The 19224-nt window shown below is 38.6% G+C and overlaps 1 non-coding gene across 1 annotated transcript; it reads left to right on the top strand.

The window, feature by feature from the left end:
• The first annotated feature begins 12606 nt into the window (after nucleotides 1–12606).
• TRNAF-GAA (transfer RNA phenylalanine (anticodon GAA)) lies at nucleotides 12607–12679 on the top strand. Its single transcript has one exon. It is a non-coding gene; the product is annotated as a tRNA-Phe (tRNA).
• Nucleotides 12680–19224: the final 6545 nt, after the last annotated feature.

Raw genomic sequence — 19224 nt, 5'->3', positions numbered from 1 at the left:
CTAAGGCGTCGACTGGTCCGGATACCTCCAAGAATTATATTGCTCTTGAAATGTAATGAGTCTATGCTGCCTGATCTTGCGGAATTCCTAAGGGATGGGTCAGTTTATGTGTCTGTCAACCTTGGTTTTTTCTTTCTTTTGTCAAATTTTGCTCTGGGCTCAACTATAGATGTCCTCGGCACTATGTCATTGTTTGGTTACTATTGATTTTGTCAACCCCCAACTTTCTCTGTCGCCCTGCGTGGTGTGCCCCGCGGTTTTGTGGATGCTCTTTTTGGTCATGACAAGGTGCTTGCTTAGTAGGATGGCAGTCCTCTGTCTACTTGAGCAGACCTTTTGTAAAATATGTATTCTGATTCTAATATAATTTTCTGATTTACACTAAAAAACATCAATATTAATTATATTAATAATATTCCTCAATTATATTATTTAAACATATAAACCAATTCAAATTTTTTTATAAGAATTTCATTTAAGAAAATTAATAGGATTCTTAGTCAAGATTAAAATCAATTTATAGATCATAAATAAAACAAAAATCATTAAAATTATAAAAATTTCTAGAAACAACACTAATATTAATAATTAGTATTAATTAATGCTAATAAGATTATTATTAAAATCAATCTAATTAATTTATTCTAAAGTAAGAACAAAACCAAAATAAAATTAATTATTAAATAAAATAAAATAAAATAAAAACAAATATAAAATAATTAGTTACAAATAAAAATAAATAAAAATTTATTTTTATTTTTATTCTCAATTAAATTGAAAATAATTAAAATTCTTATTATATAATTAAATATTTCAATTTAAATCATTTTATTTTTATTATTATATAATTAAATTAAATCCAAATATTATAAAACAATTATGACAGGGTCAACTTCCATTCCCTTTACATCTCTTAACTCTATTTATTCATTCCAATGAGATCTATCTTACACAATTACTGATCTATCCTGATGATGAGCCACGGTGGATAGCTTGAAACATTGATTCAAACAATTATGTATGCGAAAACTTTGGAAGAATACTACACAAAAAGATCTTATCCTTGATAGAGAATATGAACTTCAAGAAGGAATGAGAAATCCCTTTATATGTGGTTCAAAGATACAAAACGAGGAAAAAACAAATGGATTGAAAAGGCAAGGGTGAGGGAACTATACCCTCATCTGTTTTTTGACTGAAAATAGTTTTTTGGAGGTCCAAAAGCTTCGAGTTGGGAGGAGTGATCCAAGGGATCAGTAAAGTGATCAAAATTTAAACTGTCCAAAAGTGCTCGAAACCTGTACCAATACGTAGATCTCAATGACTTGAATCCAACGCAACTTGAATAGTTCAAAACCGATATTGTATGCTCCTGATATCACTTTTTGAATAAATTCCCAAAAAGGTAAAAATTTGTAGGTGATGGGCTGAATGTATGTTTCTGGGCCAATGGAAAGTTGCCACTTGGCCACTCTTGATTTGGTAAAAAAAAATTGAATCTTATTGATTTGAATTATTTTATTATTTTTATAGGGTTGACTGTGATTTTTGGACTCCAACGGTTGGAAGCCACGTGGGTCAATGAATGGCTGCCACGTGTCCTCCTGGTGGCATTTTAAAATTTGTTTATTGGCGAACGTGCCTCTAGGGGAGTCAAACACAAGACATCCCACCAAGTAGCAAAGAGCCTTACCACTATAGCACAAATTGTTCCTTGTTAACAATGGTTCAAAAACCATATATAAGTTTGATGTTGCGCGCATATGAGGGAAGGGGCTAGGGCTAAGCCCTAGCCCTAGACCACACTACACACCACAAAATTGTGGTGGAGGGATCCACGGGCTTGGGGCTTAGTTCCAACCCCAAGCCATATTCATCGCCCACAACAATATGCCACAGGACAACAAATCAAACCCCGACGCTAACAAGCAGAGAAGGGTAGCATTATACGGCCCTAGCCCATGGGCTCATTCACAACATGTGACGCATGGCGGAGCGGAGAAAGACCCTCAGGCTAAGGGTGCTAAGGTAAGGCCCCAACACATGGTTTTAATACCCAACGCAACCACATGCACAATCTTTGGGTGGTTGTTACAACAGGGACGAAGTTTAGGGACCAACCTCGGTCCCATGGCGCCATAGAACCTCACGCCACCACTGCAAGCACTTAGTGCGGAATTTGGGTTCAACGCGCATTTTTTGGCCCTAGTCCTGATTTTATGGAAAGAAATGTGCCAAGGTGCTAGTTTTTTTGGGGGCCGGCCGACGGGGGTGGGCGGTTAGCCCACATGCCCCCATACGACCCTGATTTTCGGAAAATGGGGGTTATTCGACATTTAACACATACGACAATTTGCAACGTCGGGCATGATTGTAAGATGAAAATGTGCTCCGGTTTCGGGTTTAGGGCGTTCAAGTCAGGTTTGGGGTGAATTGTAGAATGGTTAGCTTTGGAAAATTTGAAAAACTTGGAAGAAGCATAACTTTCTCAATTTTTGGCCAAATGAGGTGCAAAAAGAGCCCATATGAGGGTTTTTGACAGTTCTGAAGCCATTGGAGACATAATTTTTACATTTTGAGCATTGTAAATAAATTTAAATAGAAATTTAATGATCCGGATTTAAACAGGAACGCAACAAATTACAGAGATAACCATATACACAAAAATGCAGCGGAAATAATACTTCATTTCATTAATGGAAAATACTGAAATATGCTTACAAACAGAAATGGAAATAAACTAGCTAGGGCGATGGTAGCTTATCTCTGAGAAGAGATGTGATGGCTACATGCCTCTGAACTGTGTTACAATGAGGCTCGAAGGCCTATTTATTGTTGAGAAACAATGGAAAAACCCTTAACATTCCAAAACCTAACCCTGGGAGATGAAACGCCAAACTGTGGGCCCCGCTTGGGGGTAAGTTGGTACATCAACTTTCCGGGGTCGTAACTTTGGCATATGATCTCCGTTTGACGCGTACAATAGCTCATTAGAAAGATCTATCTGAGCACTATCATTGTTGGAACGGGCAACACCAGTCCATTCCATGGACTCGTGTTGCCCCCGGATTCCCCAAAAAACGTCGTTTAGGGCCTCAAAATGGCTCCGGAAGTTCAGGACCCGAAAAACTGCTAAAAATAGTAAGTTGTGCTACAATTAAGGAAACTGAAAATGCTGAGAAAGACAATGGTGTGGGTCCAGGTGGACTTGGCAGGTGGCCACCAATATCCACCTGGATCATTCCTCCCCCCTTAGGAAGCAATGGTCCCCATTGCGTTGAGCTCCTCCATGAGATGAGGAAACTTCTGCTGAACTTGTTCCCTGGTGAGCCACTTGCCCTGCTGAAGGAGTTGGCCTGCTTTGACAACTCGATACAGTTGGATATTCTGTTGGCGAGTGTTCTTGATTTGTGTGTCCATGATCCGATCAGTTGCAGCTTGTTCCATGCAATTTGGATTTAATTCTGTTGGTTTGAGCTGTTCTGCAATGTCGGATGTGTCTAGCAATGGTGGAAAGTATGGCCGAAGGCGGTCCACATTGAATACTGGGTGCAGGCCAAGGAATGGGGGAATGCTGAGCTCAAATGCATTGTCTCCCATAGCCTTAGTAATGGTGTAAGGACCATATCGGAGTGGTCTCAATTTCCAATAGGCTCCAGTAAGACGTTCCTTTTGCAGATGCAGCCAGACTTTGTCGCCCACCTGAAACTTGTGTGGCACTCGATGTTGATCATGTCGCTGCTTGTACTTGGCATTTGATTTCTCAAGAATGTCATGGACCCGCTGGCGAATATGTTGGATGCGCTCAATGAAGCTGGTGGCCTTATCTGTTTCGGACTAGACATGAGCTGAATTCATGTGAGTAGCTGCAAGTGGCATGGCCACATCAATGGGGCATAGTGGCTGGAATCCCAAACCCACCTGAAAAGGGCTATGGCCAGTGGAGCTGTGAAGAGCTCGGTTGTAGCTGTGCTGAACGTAGGGGAGGCTCTCGTCCCATGTGCGTGGATGCCTTGAGTTATACATGCGCAGAATGTGCATAATCATCCTATTGACAACCTCTGTCTGGCTATCAGTTTGAGGATGGAAGGCTGTGGACTTCGTGAGTTTAGTGTCCAGCATTGACCAGAGACTGGACCAAAAGGTGCTGAGAAACCGACTGTCCCGATCTGAGATGATAGACTGTGGGATCCCAAAGTGCACCCACACTCATTCAAAGAAGAGTTTAGCAGTGGCTTCTGCTGTGATATTCTTCTTGCAGGCCATCATAATGGCCATCTTTGAGAACCTGTCGACGACCACAAAAACACAGTCATTTCCATGCTTAGTGGAAGGAAGGCCTGACATGTAATCCATGGAGATGGATTCCCAAGGTCGACTAGGGGTAGGCAACGGGGTATAGAGGCCTTGCTTCTTAATGGTCGGTTTAGCAATGGCACAGGCAGTACATGATCGGATGTACTTCCCAACATCCTGTCGAAGATTCGGCCAATAGAAATAGTTTTGCAGTACTGCCACTGTTTTCTCGACCCCGAAATGCCCAGCAGCCCGACTGTAGTGTGCTTCCCAAATCATCTTGGCACGCTCGCTTGAAGGAACACAAAGGTGACCGAGGTGGCATAATAGGGCATCCTGGAGGTGAAAATCTGCAACCTGCCGACCCTCCAAGAGTGTCTGGTATGTGTGGCCGAATTCTGGGTCGCTTTTGTAGAGAAGTGGCCAATCAGAAGTCTCGTGCCCGCAAGAGTTGAGCACGGTGGTTAGCGCCATGATCGGTGGTCGACTGAGGCAATCTGCAACATTATTGGTGCTGCCCTTTTTATACTTGATATTCAAGTGAAACTGTTGCAAGTATGTAGACCACTTCTGATGGCGATCATTCTGCAATTTCCCTTGGGTCTGTATGAACTGTAGAGGTCAGTGGTCTGTGTGGATGACTGTTTCCTTCCCCAAAATGTAGTGCTTCCATTGTCGGCAGGCCTGTACAATGGAATACATCTCTTTATCATAAGTGGGGTACTTTCGGACTGTGTCTGAAAGTGTTTCACTGTGATATGCCACTGGATGTCCATGTTCAGTAAGGACTGCCCCAATAGCATAGTCAGAGGCATCTGTCTCGACCTCAAATGGTTGTTGTAAATCTGGTAACACGAGCACTGGTGCCATGCAGAGGCGATCCTTCAACTCCCTGAATGCCTTCTGTTGAGATTCAGACCAAAAGAATTTTGCTTTCGCCCCGCCCTTGGTGACTTGACTCAAGGGCCAAGAAATATGAGAAAATCCCAACACAAACCTGCGGTAGAAGTTGGCAAGACCTAGAAAGCTGCGGAGCTCTGTTAGAGTGGTTGGAGAGGGCCAATCCCGAATGACTTGGACCTTGGCTGGATCGACATGCACCCCCTGTTCATCAATGATGTATCCCAGATACTGAACCTTGGTCATGCCAAAAGTGCATTTCTCCAAATTGGCACATAGCTTGTGCTGTCGCAGTGTTTGGAGAACCTGTCGGATGTGGTGGAGGTGCTCTTCCCAACTCTGGCTGAAGATCAGAATGTCATCCAAGTATACTACTACAAAGGAGTTGGTGAATGGCCGCAAGATGTCATCCATTAGCCTCATAAAGGTTGCAGGAGCATTCGTCAATCCGAAAGGCATGACCAACCATTCGAAGAGGCCCTCCTTGGATTTGAAGGCAGTCTTCCACACATCTGAGGGTTCAATTGGTACCTGGTGATATCCTGACTTCAGATCGATCTTGCTGAAATATTTCGGCCCCTTTAGTTGGTCTAGGAGGTCATCAATCCGCGGGATCGGGTACCTATTACGAACAATGATCTTGTTCAGCGCCCGATAGTCAATACAGAGTCTCCACGTCCCATCCTTCTTCTGTACCAACACTATCGGGCTCCCACAGGGCGAAGAACTCGGACGGATGTGACCTTTCTGCAGGAGCTCCTCAATCTGCCTCTTGATTTCATTGTTCTCCAGAACGGAGCGCCGATAAATTGGTCCATTGGGTAGCGGCGCACCTGGGGTCAGATCGATGGAGTGCTTGACTTGACAGTGCAGAGGAACCCCTGCCGGGGAGGTGAAGATGTCTTCGTACTCCTCCACAATCTTGTCCATCTGTAGTTGCCGTGCAGAGGGACCCCGTTTGGAGGCCGCGGCCACTGTCTTCTTCTTCCCTTGAGGGCGTATCATCAGGAAAACAAATTTCCTGGTTTTGGAAATGATCTTACTACATTGTTTTGCAGTAATCAAAGAGATGGCGACAGGTGGTGCTACCTCTGGTATCCTGAACAACTTATTTCCCAATGTAATAATAACAGCACGGGGCCTTGATTCATACACAGCATGTCGCTTCCACAAGTATGGTTGTCCTAGTAATACATCACAAACTTCAAGGGGAGCAATGTCACACAATACCTCATCCGTGAAGGGCTTGATGTTGTATGGAAGGCGACACGCCGGCTCACGTGAAGATCTCGCCCTTGGTGAAGCCACCCAATGGTGTATGGTTGTGGATGTGCTGTGGTCGGTAAGCCCAACCGCTTCACGACCTCTGCCGAAATGAGGTTCTTTTGACTCCCGCTATCAACAATGAACTGTATCGGGGAGCCCTTTACCCACATCTGGGAGTGGAAGAGACGCTCCTCCTCCTCTGGATCTTCGGGTTCATTTTTCTGGATCTTTGTGGTAGCAACAGTGGCGCTGGGATCCGCATCAATGATCTGATTCCCTTTTTCATACCCCTTATCGGGTTCTGAATCAGAGTCGGAACATGCATCTGATTCTGAAACCTTTAGCTCAGCCACCAGTGACTGCTTGTCCCGACACTCACTTGTGTTGTGAGTGGAGCTCTTATGGAACTCGCACCATTTTCCAGTGTCTTTTCTTGGCTTCGCGGCGTTTCTCTTTGCTTGCAGCTTCGGCTGGTTGTCTTGGGCTGTCCCGCCTTGGCTTTGTCCTTTGTTCTGTGGTTTAGGGGCACCTTTCCCCTGCTTTGGATTCGCAGATCCAAAGTCTCTCTTCTTTTGTTTAAACTTCTACTCGACCTTGACGGCATACCGGTATGTTGCGCCGAGCGAGGGGATGTTTAGGAATTGTATTTCTTCCTGGATGTACTTGTGCAGGCAACCACGGTATTTGAGTATCAAATGTTGCTCTGAATCCTTGATACCCAACTTTGTGCGAAGGGTATGGAAAAGATTGGTGAACTTTGGCACGTCTTGGTCCCTTCCCTGCCGCAGCGTGGTCCACTTTATGTATTCATCCTCATAGCTTCCAACAGGGTAGTACTGCTGCTTGATGGCATCCCGAAACGAATCCCAGGTGGGTGTGGCTGAAAATAGTGAGCCAGTACTTTCATCCTTCTGCTTGCAGTAGGTTTCCCACCAGTCCTTGACGTGGGGGGCTGCTTTGAGAAGAGCAAAAACAATCTTTTCCCGACTCGAAAATTCATGAACAGAAAAATAACCCTCTAGCAGATTTAACCATTTATCTACGGCATCGGCGTCTATCTGACCCTCGAATATGGGGATTTCAAAATTAACTTGTACCTTAAAGGGTGTGGCGTTTCCAGAGGAGCTGCTGGAAGCCGATGCGCCGCTTCTGGGTAGCCGCTGAAGGATCTGCGCAAAGCTGTCCATCATCGCATTCCGTTGTTGCTCGAGCGCTTCTTCGAGCAAGATTTTGATGGGATCTCCTGCCCCCTCGTCTTTCTTCTCATCCGCCATGGGAGGCCGTCGGGATTTGCGAGGCTGGTCTTGCAAAGGTTCAACCAGTTCAAGCCCTAATTCCTTATATCCCGACCTTGTTGGGGACATGCAAAGAAAAACAGAGAAAAAGCAGACCGCTCTGATACCACTGATCCGGATTTAAACAGGAACGCAACAAATTACAGAGATAACCATATACACAAAGATGAAGCGGAAATAATACTTCATTTCATTAATGGAAAATACTGAAATATGCTTACAAACAGAAATGGAAATAAACTAGCTAGGGCGATGGTAGCTTATCTCTGAGAAGAGATGTGATGGCTACATGCCTCTGAACTGTGTTACAATGAGGCTCGAAGGCCTATTTATTGTTGAGAAACAATGGAAAAACCCTTAACATTCCAAAACCTAACCCTGGGAGATGAAACGCCAAAATGTGGGCCCCGCTTGGGGGTAAGTTGGTACATCAACTTTCCAGGGTCGTAGCTTTGGCATATGATCTCCGTTTGACGCGTACAATAGCTCATTAGAAAGATCTATCCGAGCACTATCATTGTTGGAACAGGCAACACCAGTCCATTCCATGGACGCGTGTTGCCCCCGGATTCCCCAAAAAACGTCGTTTAGGGCCTCAAAACGGCTCCGGAAGTTCAGGACCCGAAAAACTGCTAAAAATAGTAAGTTGTGCTACAATTAAGGAAACTGAAAACGCTGAGAAAGACAATGGTGTGGGTCCAGGTGGACTTGGCAGGTGGCCACCAATATCCACCTGGATCATTTAAGCACTTATGAAAGAGGCCCAACATTGGAAGCTGGACTAGGAGATGTAGCCTAAGGGAGGGGTGAACTCCTTTATCATTTTTGCTGTCATCTATTTATGATATTGTCTATTGTCTTTGTTTTATGTTGTTAACTAAGTTTAAAAAACCATAATTTTATGTGTTTTCCAAAGTGATCCATTCCCTACAATACAAAAAAAAATTATTTGCAATTTTACCATCGCCTTCAAGTTTGCATTACATATCAATTTTTAATGAAGTATTTCTTTGTGGAAAATAATGAGGATATCTATTATTTAACTTCCAACATGTACTTTAAAAACAATTGAATTATATACCAATAATAATATATCAATTTATAATTCTCTAATATTTTGGTTTTCATTCCCTTGTTTATGGTTCACTTTCTAAGCCACACGTATTAGTGACATATATGTTATTAACATATTTATGACATATATGTTATTAACACATTTAGATATTTTTAGTTCATATTTTTCGTTCTTATCACTCCTTACTATATTTTGTAAATGCATAGTTATGTACATATCTACATGCACCCCCTTTGAAGTTTTCCATTTACTTTACGTCTCACATATAGTTATATAAATACCTTCCCTCTTCATTGAACGAATCGCTTTCACTATTGAAACATTATTTCTTTTCATAAGTTGTTTGTGATAATCATCTTTTAGTCATTGACTTCCAATGTGGCTTTCTTGGCTTTGTTGGTTAGAGTGACCAAGTTGTATAGTTCAAACAATTTTCTCAGGAACTGAAGAATGGTGAACTACCAAGGTCCCTTTCCTATCCTTATCCTAAATTAATAAGAGCTCAAATGCTCTTTCTAGCCAGATTTTGAGTAATTTATGATATTCAAGTTTGTAATCTCTAATTTATAGTCCACATATAACTTACACTTACGTTTTATTAGCACAATTAAATTTTTGAATTGTCAATGTATATTGTTATCAATTATACTATATTTCACAAAGACACCATCTCTATATATATCTACATGCACACTCTTTCATTTGTGTTGTGCACTTCACTCCTCACATATTATCTAATTAGCTTCTTCACTTAATTTAATAAATTGTTTTTTTTTCTCTTTTATTATCAAAACATTTCTTCCACTAATTAACTATCTTTTATGATAATAGCTGCCTTTTAGTGATGCTTTTCTATTGAGACCTTTTTGGTTTCCTTTGTTTAATGTGACCAACCCATATAGGTTAATCGATTTACTCAAAAATCAAAGGATACCATGCGACCAATGTATCAAGATTGTAGCACTAGCTTTGTATATAGAATAATAGCTTAGATGCTTCCATGTTATGATAGCTTTAGACACTCTTTCTACCTAACATCATTTGCGACCAAGAAGTATTTTTCATGTTCAGCGCTCATGCTTAGACTAAGTATTTGATGTAAATGATCAATATTACTATCCTAATAAACACTATAACACAATGTGTAGAACTTAGTGGTAGAAAACAATATTGTCCATTGTTCCGTGGGTCCTAAAGATAAGTCTTATAGGACGAAATGACTTTGCTAGTCCTGTGGAAACAAGTTTTTTATCCAAATTCTTGTCCACATTTATGTAGACACCTAAAATAAAATAAAATATAAAGTTTAAAATAATGAAGTGTTGTGGTATCCTTGTGATATATTCCACTCTAATTTTGGGTGATATTGTGATTTTTTGTTATTTAAAATGCATTTTTGAATGCGTAAATAAATTCATCATACTAAAAGGTCCATTGGGCACTTGAGTTGTGGAGATTATAGAACTCAAACTTATAATTCCAACAGTTTCTTCTTAGATCTTGAGCAAAATTGACTAGAAAATGGCGAAAACATCGAATAATTAGATTACACATATAGGGCATAGTCAAAGTATTAGACATTTTTGTTTTTTCATTGAAATTTGATGATACAAATTTGATCAAGATTCTGATTTTCTGTTGTTTAAAATGCATTTTTTAATGCATAAATGGATTCAACACCCTAAAAAACTCATGGGCACACAAATTGCGCAGATTTCATGACACAAAGTTACAATTACAACAATTCCTTGTTGTATCTTGGGCATAAGTGAGCAAAAAATACGCTAAAAAAAACAAAAATATTATATAATTACACTAAACCTGTAAGAAAAGCACAATCTAACTATCATGTGTTTTATATTTTTAATAGAAATTTAAAAATACAATTTGGAACTAGATTATGAATTTTTATTACTTAAAATATATTTTGACTACATAAGTATATGCAAATTACAAAACTCAACTAAACACAAACAACAAAATCCATGTTACAAACTCCCCCACAGACCAACAAGATCCATGTAACTTCACTCAATATGGTAAAGCTTAACCAATTTGCCACTGAATTTATGTAACCTCTCTCAATATTGTAAAGCTCTACCAATTTGCCCTGAATTTATTTTGATGCTTATATATGATTGACTGGTACGGTTTATTTTGTAAACATGAACCAATTTGCCAGTGGATTTATTTTGAGTCGTGTTTGATGGGTTGTTAATTAGATCAGGAAGCTTTTGATGCCAGCCTTGCTATTATCATAATTAGCTGCGAAGGGTATCTATCCAGCAGTGGATCCTTTAGATTCAACATCGACTATGCTCCAACTTTGGATCGTAAGCGAAGAACATTACGAAACTGCACAAGGGGTTAAGCAAACTTTACAACATTATAAAGAACTTCAAGACATTATAGCAGGAAGATCGTTTAATCGTGACAAGAGCAAGAAAAATTGAACGTTTCCTATCACAACCCTTTTTCGTAGCAGAGGTATTCACAGGTTCCCCGGGCAAATATGTGACATGTAACATAGCTGCAAGAAAAATCAAAGCATAGAGACATGTAGCATAACATGTAACATAGCTGCAAAACAAAACAAAACAAAGCAGAGAGGAATGAAAAAACATAAAATGATCAAAGAATCACATGCAGCCAGAAGAATAAGCGTTTATTGAAAACTGGACTATAACAGAGATGAGAGGAAAATGATAAAAAACTAAAACTTGAAAAGTGTTCTAAATGAACCCGACGTGAATCGAACACGCAACCTTCTGATCTGGAGTCAGACGCCCTAACATTGCGCCACGGATCGTAATAGAAATATATGCAATTTTATATCTATCAATATAGCTAGACCTAAGAGTTTGTCGTTTAGAAACAGAAAAGTCGATGACACATAATTAATTAAGAGGACATGCAGCTCAGACGCATTGCCGTCACCCTAATGAAATTATCTTTATTGAAAAAGAGGGTAAAATGTGATTAATATTGGTTGATTAGGGTTACGTTTTCAATTTATAATTAGTTAATTAAGACTAGTTTTAATAGATTTTTTTTTTAAATAATTTCCGCCGTAATTTTATAATAATATTAAATAAATATAAAAATATATTTATACATTAAACTATTTAAATTGCATTAATTAAATATGAAAATATAAACATAAATTTAGGTTTTAAATTGTATTAATTAAATATGAAAATATAAACATAAATTTAGGTATTATTTTATTTGTTATTGAAAATTGGTGAGTAAATTTTTTTTTATGAAATTAATGATATAAATGTTATTTTTAGGTTAGTTTTTTTTATGGATTTCAAATTTCTTGTTAAAATATGGCCAGAAAATTTCAAAATGTTTGAATCAGTTTTTTTGAAAATATATATAAATTTAGCACCATACAAAACCTTTAAACACTTAAAATACTAAACCTTAACAACTTTTTATTATTCTCTTCATGTGACTGAAATTTTTATTAATACTTTTTTAAACTAATCTTTTTTATTTAATTATTTAAGCCGATTGCCGCAGTCAATCCACAAGCAGCCCTAGCCTAATAGAAAGTAGAGGCACATATAAAAGTAGAAAATAGAGGCACATATAAAATTAGCAATAACTTGGTTCAATTATGCCCTCTTATGTTTTATCGGCAAATGTGACGGACAAAAATCTGGTAGCCATCCTTACGGTATCACAAACAAGAACACGACAATTCTTCATGCAACAATCTGGTGATAAGGATAACCCCATGTTTTCTATATTGTATATTTTCATGCAGCGGGGATGGCTCAGTTGGGAGAGGGTCAGACTGAAAATCTGAAGGTCGCGTGTTCGATCCACGCTCACCGCATTATAGCTCACAAGCGCTGATCCAAGGTTTGCCTTGTGCCAGTGGTAATACAGACCAGGTTTTATTTACGCGAAGATATTAAAAAGTACATATCGTATCACAGACCAGATTTTAAAACGTTCCTTCATTTGTAAATTATTTACTTTTACCACTTGGGAATAGCACAGTTGGGAGAGGGCCTGGGCACGATTTAGCTGGCGAAACTGTCGCAATAATTTTGGCATAAATTTTTCGAAAAAATATGATTTTAAGAGTTTTTTAAATATATAAAAATAATATTTTACATAGGTTAAAATGAATCAAGAACCTTGTGACACTATTTTTTTTAAATGATGCCAAAGTTTTTATTGTTTTCGGGGCTAAAACGTTGGGAGAGTCACACCACAGGCCTGAAGATACACGGCCACCCCTTCACAGCTTTTATAAGTAAATATGGTTTTGGATGATCTTTGTTGCATAACAATTGGATGTGCCATCTTTATTAACGACAGAAAGGAAATTATTATTGATTTGGGATATTGGAAATTAAATTAATAGTAAAAGCTAATGTAAAATTTCATTATATATAATATTATGCCATAATATTGGTTAATTCAAACTTGTCATAACATTGGTAAATAGAAAATTTATTATTACATAAAAAGGAAAAAAAACATATGTAGTATTGATAAATTCCAAGTGAAGTAAAAAATTGAAACCACTCAAAATACATAGAAATATTATACTGAGTGAATATATTCACATATATTAACTACATACAAAAAAAATATACAAACCAAGATATATTACAATATTAGTAAATTCAAAATGAAGTAGGAAAACCATTAACTATTTATAATATAAAAAAGTCTACTGACCAAGATATACACAATATTAGTAAATTTCAAGTGAAATAGAAAAACCATAACTTAATTGAAACAAGAAGACATGGAAATATCATTAGTGCTTGGAATGACTAGATTCACCAGAAATTTAATAACTAAGTTATGACAAGTTTTTCCACTCGTAAAAATATATAGTAATTTACATGACATTTATTTTCAAAAGTTTAAAGAAAAAATAATAGTGTTTGTGACATACCTCTAAGGACATCTTCAACAATTATCTAATTTTAAATGCTACATACCACAGGCGAAAGTTTAGATTTTTCTATTACATTACCTAAGTTAACCTACATTGAATTCATGTGTTTTACATTGAAGACCTTGTACCTTAGGCATACCATATTACCCGATGGTCAATCTCTTGTTTTAAATATGAAGCCATAATTTGCATACTTTCATATAAACTCAATCTATGGTTTAGGATTACGGTGAGTGTATAATTAAACCATGTTTAATGCACCTTGGTATTGCGGATGAGTTGGTACTTGATCCCTCTACATGATGTATATGGCCCGTCCATTTTGGGAGTTGTTGTTTATAATTTGATTTTTTGGAATTTTTTTCGTAGGTTTTTTTGGTTAAAATTTGGTAGCAATTTATTGGAATCGCAAGTTTGATAGCTAGTTTCTGCACAATCAAAGCGTCTGTAAGGGTTTTCAAGTGCTGAATCCAAATATACAGTTAAAAAACCATTTTAACTGCAACAAATCAAAATTTAAACTCAATTTATTCCGTCACCAAAATCTCCAAAAAAAAGCATTATAAACCACTTCATTTTCACTCTGAGATCTATCACCGATCGATGACTCACTGGATTTGCGGTCAATGGGTGGTGTTCGGAGAGGTTAGAGAGCAACTAACCCACCCCTCTCACGTTGTATGGTCTCATTCGCATGCCTATCAGTTCAGTTTCTTGCTCGTTGATACGAGTGAGGATTTCATGCCCAGGAAGATGCCCCATTGAAACCCATGTTGTGGTATTCCACGGTCCGAGGTCCTTCAAGCAAAGCAGAATTTTCAAAGTTGTCTAGTAAGCTCTTTGAGACCATGTAGTCGAGTGTTTTATTCAGTCTTTTTATGTGACTTTGTATTCTGTATGTTTCTATTTACATTTAAACCTTCAGTTACAGTCGTCATAGTTGCAGGAGTGTACACTTCTCGACTTCGTCTTCAACCATTTACACCGCTACTTGAAACCCTTACACGTGTATCTCCTTATACCTGGTCGACTAGGGTTTTTGTCGTTGCCATTTCATTATTTTCTTCTCCTAAGCTTACTGCTCATTATTGAGTTTTATGTTCTCAGGTTCATGTTCCTGGTGGGGTTTCTTCTTGGGGGAATTGTATATATACCAGGCGGGTGCTCTTTTGCTCTTACTGTTCGCCTGATATTTGTCTTTCAATCTTCATAAATTATACACAGGTTGGTGTTTTAATTCACTCTTGGCGTTGTGCTATAGGTAATCTCTTTAGGTTCAGGCCTTGTCCATTTTTGCTCAGATTGAATGTCAGGAAAGTGAGTGACACCTTTCCATTTGGTCTCAAGTGTGGTCTAATTCACATTTTCCAGTTTATGTAGAGAAACCTACATTTTCTAGAAAACCTTAACAAGCTCAGAGTAGTTTTTTGTTATCAAATTCATAGTTCCATAATTTAGAATGGATAAAGGAGACAAAGGATTCTATTAACCCGAGTTCTAGAATTGAATTTTAATATTAAGAGTGCCACTTTGTCTGGACGGGGATCCATGCACAGTTATTTGCTTAAAGCACTGAGTTATGAATCTGTTATTTAACTTGCTTGTTCTCAAAGAGGCTTTGTGTCCCACTTCTACGATTGTGTCATAATTATTTTATGTAATCGTCTCAACACTCGTATGCCTGTTTCTTTTAGTTTAATTAGACATATTGCAATATATATATTCGGTCCCTTAAAATTATTTGAACTTCATATTTGATATATTTTGTCACTTTCTTTATCACAATATGGCTATTTGAACTTCATATTTGATATATTTTGTCACTTTCTTTATCACAATATGGCTACTTTTGTTTACTTGCTTACAAAGTTTGCATGGCTTCTGATTTCATTGGTTATGAGTAATATTTGTCTCTTATATTTTATAAACACCTCCCCATTTTATTTTTGTTTTCTATGCTTAGTTCTCGGTTTAACTGGTAAGGAATGACATTGCTTACAAAATTGTTGTTCTTTTAGCAACCAAGCTAGGTAAACTAACCCATTTTTGTTAGAGCATTATCACAGGTTTATCCATCACTTTATTCATTCTGTTTCGACCAAGTTAAATATTCTAAGTAACTTCATCCACTTACCAAGACTTCTAATGAGTCAAACACATTAAAAAAATTCTACTTTTAACATTCATATGGAACATATCTATTGTCTATCCAACATATCATAAATATTTCTTTTAGAAAACACCATTCCATTATAAAAAAAAACTACAAGACCATTTGTTAACACTTATCTGAGTTCCCTTTTATTCTGCCTAAGCACGAACCACTACGAAAGAAACACTCCACCCAACTGTGAGATTAGTCTCTAACACTACATCCACCCCCCACCCCCAAGCTTGCTACACACCTAGAGTAATTTTTCGAAGGCAATAAAATATACATGAATGCTCTTCTTAGAAACTATTTGATTATAACCACACTTAGACACAATTAAAATTTTGAGCATCTAGGATCCAAACAGACTCCTGTGGCCAACCAACTCTAGAGTCTTTACTGCTAAAGTCTTTTCAACTTGTCTTTTGTTTTCTTCTTCCATCTTATTCTCCTCTTGCCTCAGGTTCCCAAAACCCTCTTGGCCTTCTATTGAAAGTTTCTATTCTTTCTAATGGAGGAGCTTGGGTAGGTAACTACCTCCCCATAAATTTCCAACTACTTGGGTGTGAGATTTCTCTAGCATTGCTTCTCAATCACGATCCACGCACAAACATTATGCAAATAAAATAAAATCAAAACATATATTCATATATCACTATTACACCAAGGGCACTTTTGAGACATTTTTTTAAGACAAACCTAAATTTTTTGTCTCAAAAACTCATTTTTTATTTTAGTTATTTTACATTAAAAATTAATATCAATTGATTTGCCTTAAATATAAACTTAGAGACAAAAATAGGTTGAGATAAAAATATTTTAAGACAAAACTTTATATTTAAGACAAAAATAGTTTAAGATAAAAATATTTTAAGACAAAAGTAGTTTGAGACAAAAATATTTTAAGACAAAACTTTATATTTAAGACAAAAATAATTTAAGACGAAAATATTTTGAGACAAAAATTTAAAGACAAAACTTTATATTTAAGACAAAAATAGTTTAAGACAAAATTATTTTAAGACAAAAACAATTTAAGACAAAATTATTTTAAGACAAAACTTTATATTTAAGACAAAATCATTTTGAGACAAAAATATTTTAAGACAAAACTTTATATTTAATACAATGACCACTTTAGATCAAACCTATGTTTAATACGATATTTCACTTCGAATGAAAATGGAGGGCAGCGCTGAGTTTCAGGGTGATCTGCGAGTGCATTTTGCACTGGAGTTCCTGCGCCCCTGCTTCCTCAGCCCCTGCGGCCCTCCGCAGGGCCCCTGCTGCTGGGCTCTCAATCCTTCCCGGCATCCCCACAATCAGGCTCTGCTTCCCTCCTCCAGCCAGTGCTGCTGTTGGCACAACGTCCACGTCTGGTTTTGTGATCGTAGAGGAGCATAGCCATCGCCATGAGTGCGCCTGGGGGTGGGGAGCCTTATCCCACCCCACCAATTTCTTCAGAAGAAGCATTCAGAAGATTGCTCTCACAGAAAGGGAAGAAACATTTGATTCCAGAAGTCACAAAATTCATCAAAAAACTGGAGGAAATTCCTGAGATCGCCCTGCCAAAAGACCAACCGATAAAAATCGCCCTAGCCCTGGCTGACAGAGGGTTGGTAGGACAATTTATGGGATGCTGGCCCTCTACAAAAACAACATATGACTGGATCCAACGCAACTGGAGGCCCCAACTGGAAAACAATGTGATCTGCTATGTTGTCGGAAGAGGGTATTTCATTTTCCAGCTCACCTCCAAAGAAGATCGAGATTTGGTTTTCAGAAACGGTCCGTATTTTATGGGAAATCAAGGTCTTTATCTTAATAAGTGGACCCCCAATTTCGATCCCTCAATCGATACCCCTAAAGAGGTCCCAGTCTGGGTCCGGCTTCCCAATCTTCTGATCCATTGCTGGAGCTATCACACCTTGTAGAAGATTGGAAATGGCCTAGGTTGTTTCATTGAAAAAGTAGATAACAAGGGCCAATATACCTGCGCAAGAATTTGTGTGGAAGTCGATCTGGAAGCTGAACTGCCCAAAGCGGTAAAACTTACAGTCGGAGAATGACATCACTATCAAAAATTGGATTACGAGCAATTGCCTTTCAAATGTTGAACATGTCACGAACATGGACACTTCCAACGAAATTGCCCAAAACCTCCAATCGGGGACAAAGTGGATGAAGAATGATCGAAAGAAATCAAAAAGGGCAAGGAAGTCCCAAAACCAACTGAGAAGAAAAACTCAGGACCATTGGTGAAGCCCCGGCCTAAACCAAAAACCAAAGAAGTTCCAAAAGAGGGTTCTTCCTCTGGGGTAAAGACAGATGCCATTGGAACCCAAGAGGAACCAGAAGACCCGTCGAAGAAAGTGAAAGAAGCAGAGGCAAAGTCAACTCTTCCTCCATCAGAGGATGAACAAGGGGAAAAATAAGAAAATGAGGAGCGCATTAGTCTGGGCTTCAATTCTGAGGGAGATTCAGAAGATGGAGTCTCAGATTCAGACGGCTCACAAGTCACTCTTATCAAGTTGGCCAGGGGTCGGAAGTCCAAGAAGAAACAGAGGGAGGAACAAACTTATCTGGATGCTCTCCAAGGCTCTCAGAAAACTCTCAAAGGAATGATGAATACCATATCTAGGTGTAAGCATGGTCAGGCTCCAAAAGGAGGCACAACCTTCCAAGCCAGTAAATAATGAAATACGTTTCTTGGAATTGCAGAGGGTTAGGCAACAGGTTGAAAGAAGAAGCTCTGAAAGACATTGTAAGGATGTACTCACCTGAAATCCTTCTCATCCAGGAGACAAAAATGGAGGACCTTCTACTCCTCCAAGCAAGCAAAGCATTATGGCATAAAGGCCAAGGGAGAGCAATCAGCGCCAGAGGCGCCTCTTGAGGGATTTCCTCCTTTTGGGACAGCTCCAGATATGATCTGATTCACGAAGAATGTTGCCCCCATTGGCTACTCACTAAGCTCCTCCATAAAGAATCTGGCCACCAAGTAAGTATGTTCAATCTTTATGCTCCGGTCTTACCATCTGAGAAAAAAATTTGTTGGGACTCACTCCAGTCATATCTTTTCTTGCACAACCTAGAAAATATTATTATTGCAGGTGATCTGAATGTTACGCTAGCTATAGAAGAGAAAAATGGGGGCTCACTGGTCAGGGACCCAGCTAGAGAATGGGTTGAAGACATTATTTTAGATTGGGAATTGGAGGATATCAAGCCCACATCTGGGAAATTCACCTGGTCAAACAAAAGGATAGTCCCCAGCCACATTACTGCTCGTCTAGATAGATTTCTAGTC

This window comes from Pinus tabuliformis, chromosome 1_1 (assembly GCF_031772625.1).
Source record: "Pinus tabuliformis cultivar Carrire ecotype Pingquan chromosome 1_1, CPIR1, whole genome shotgun sequence".
NCBI classification, from domain to species: domain Eukaryota; kingdom Viridiplantae; phylum Streptophyta; class Pinopsida; order Pinales; family Pinaceae; genus Pinus; species Pinus tabuliformis.
The sequence above is the reverse complement of the archived record's forward strand: the minus strand, read 5'-3'. Positions and strand labels throughout refer to the sequence as shown.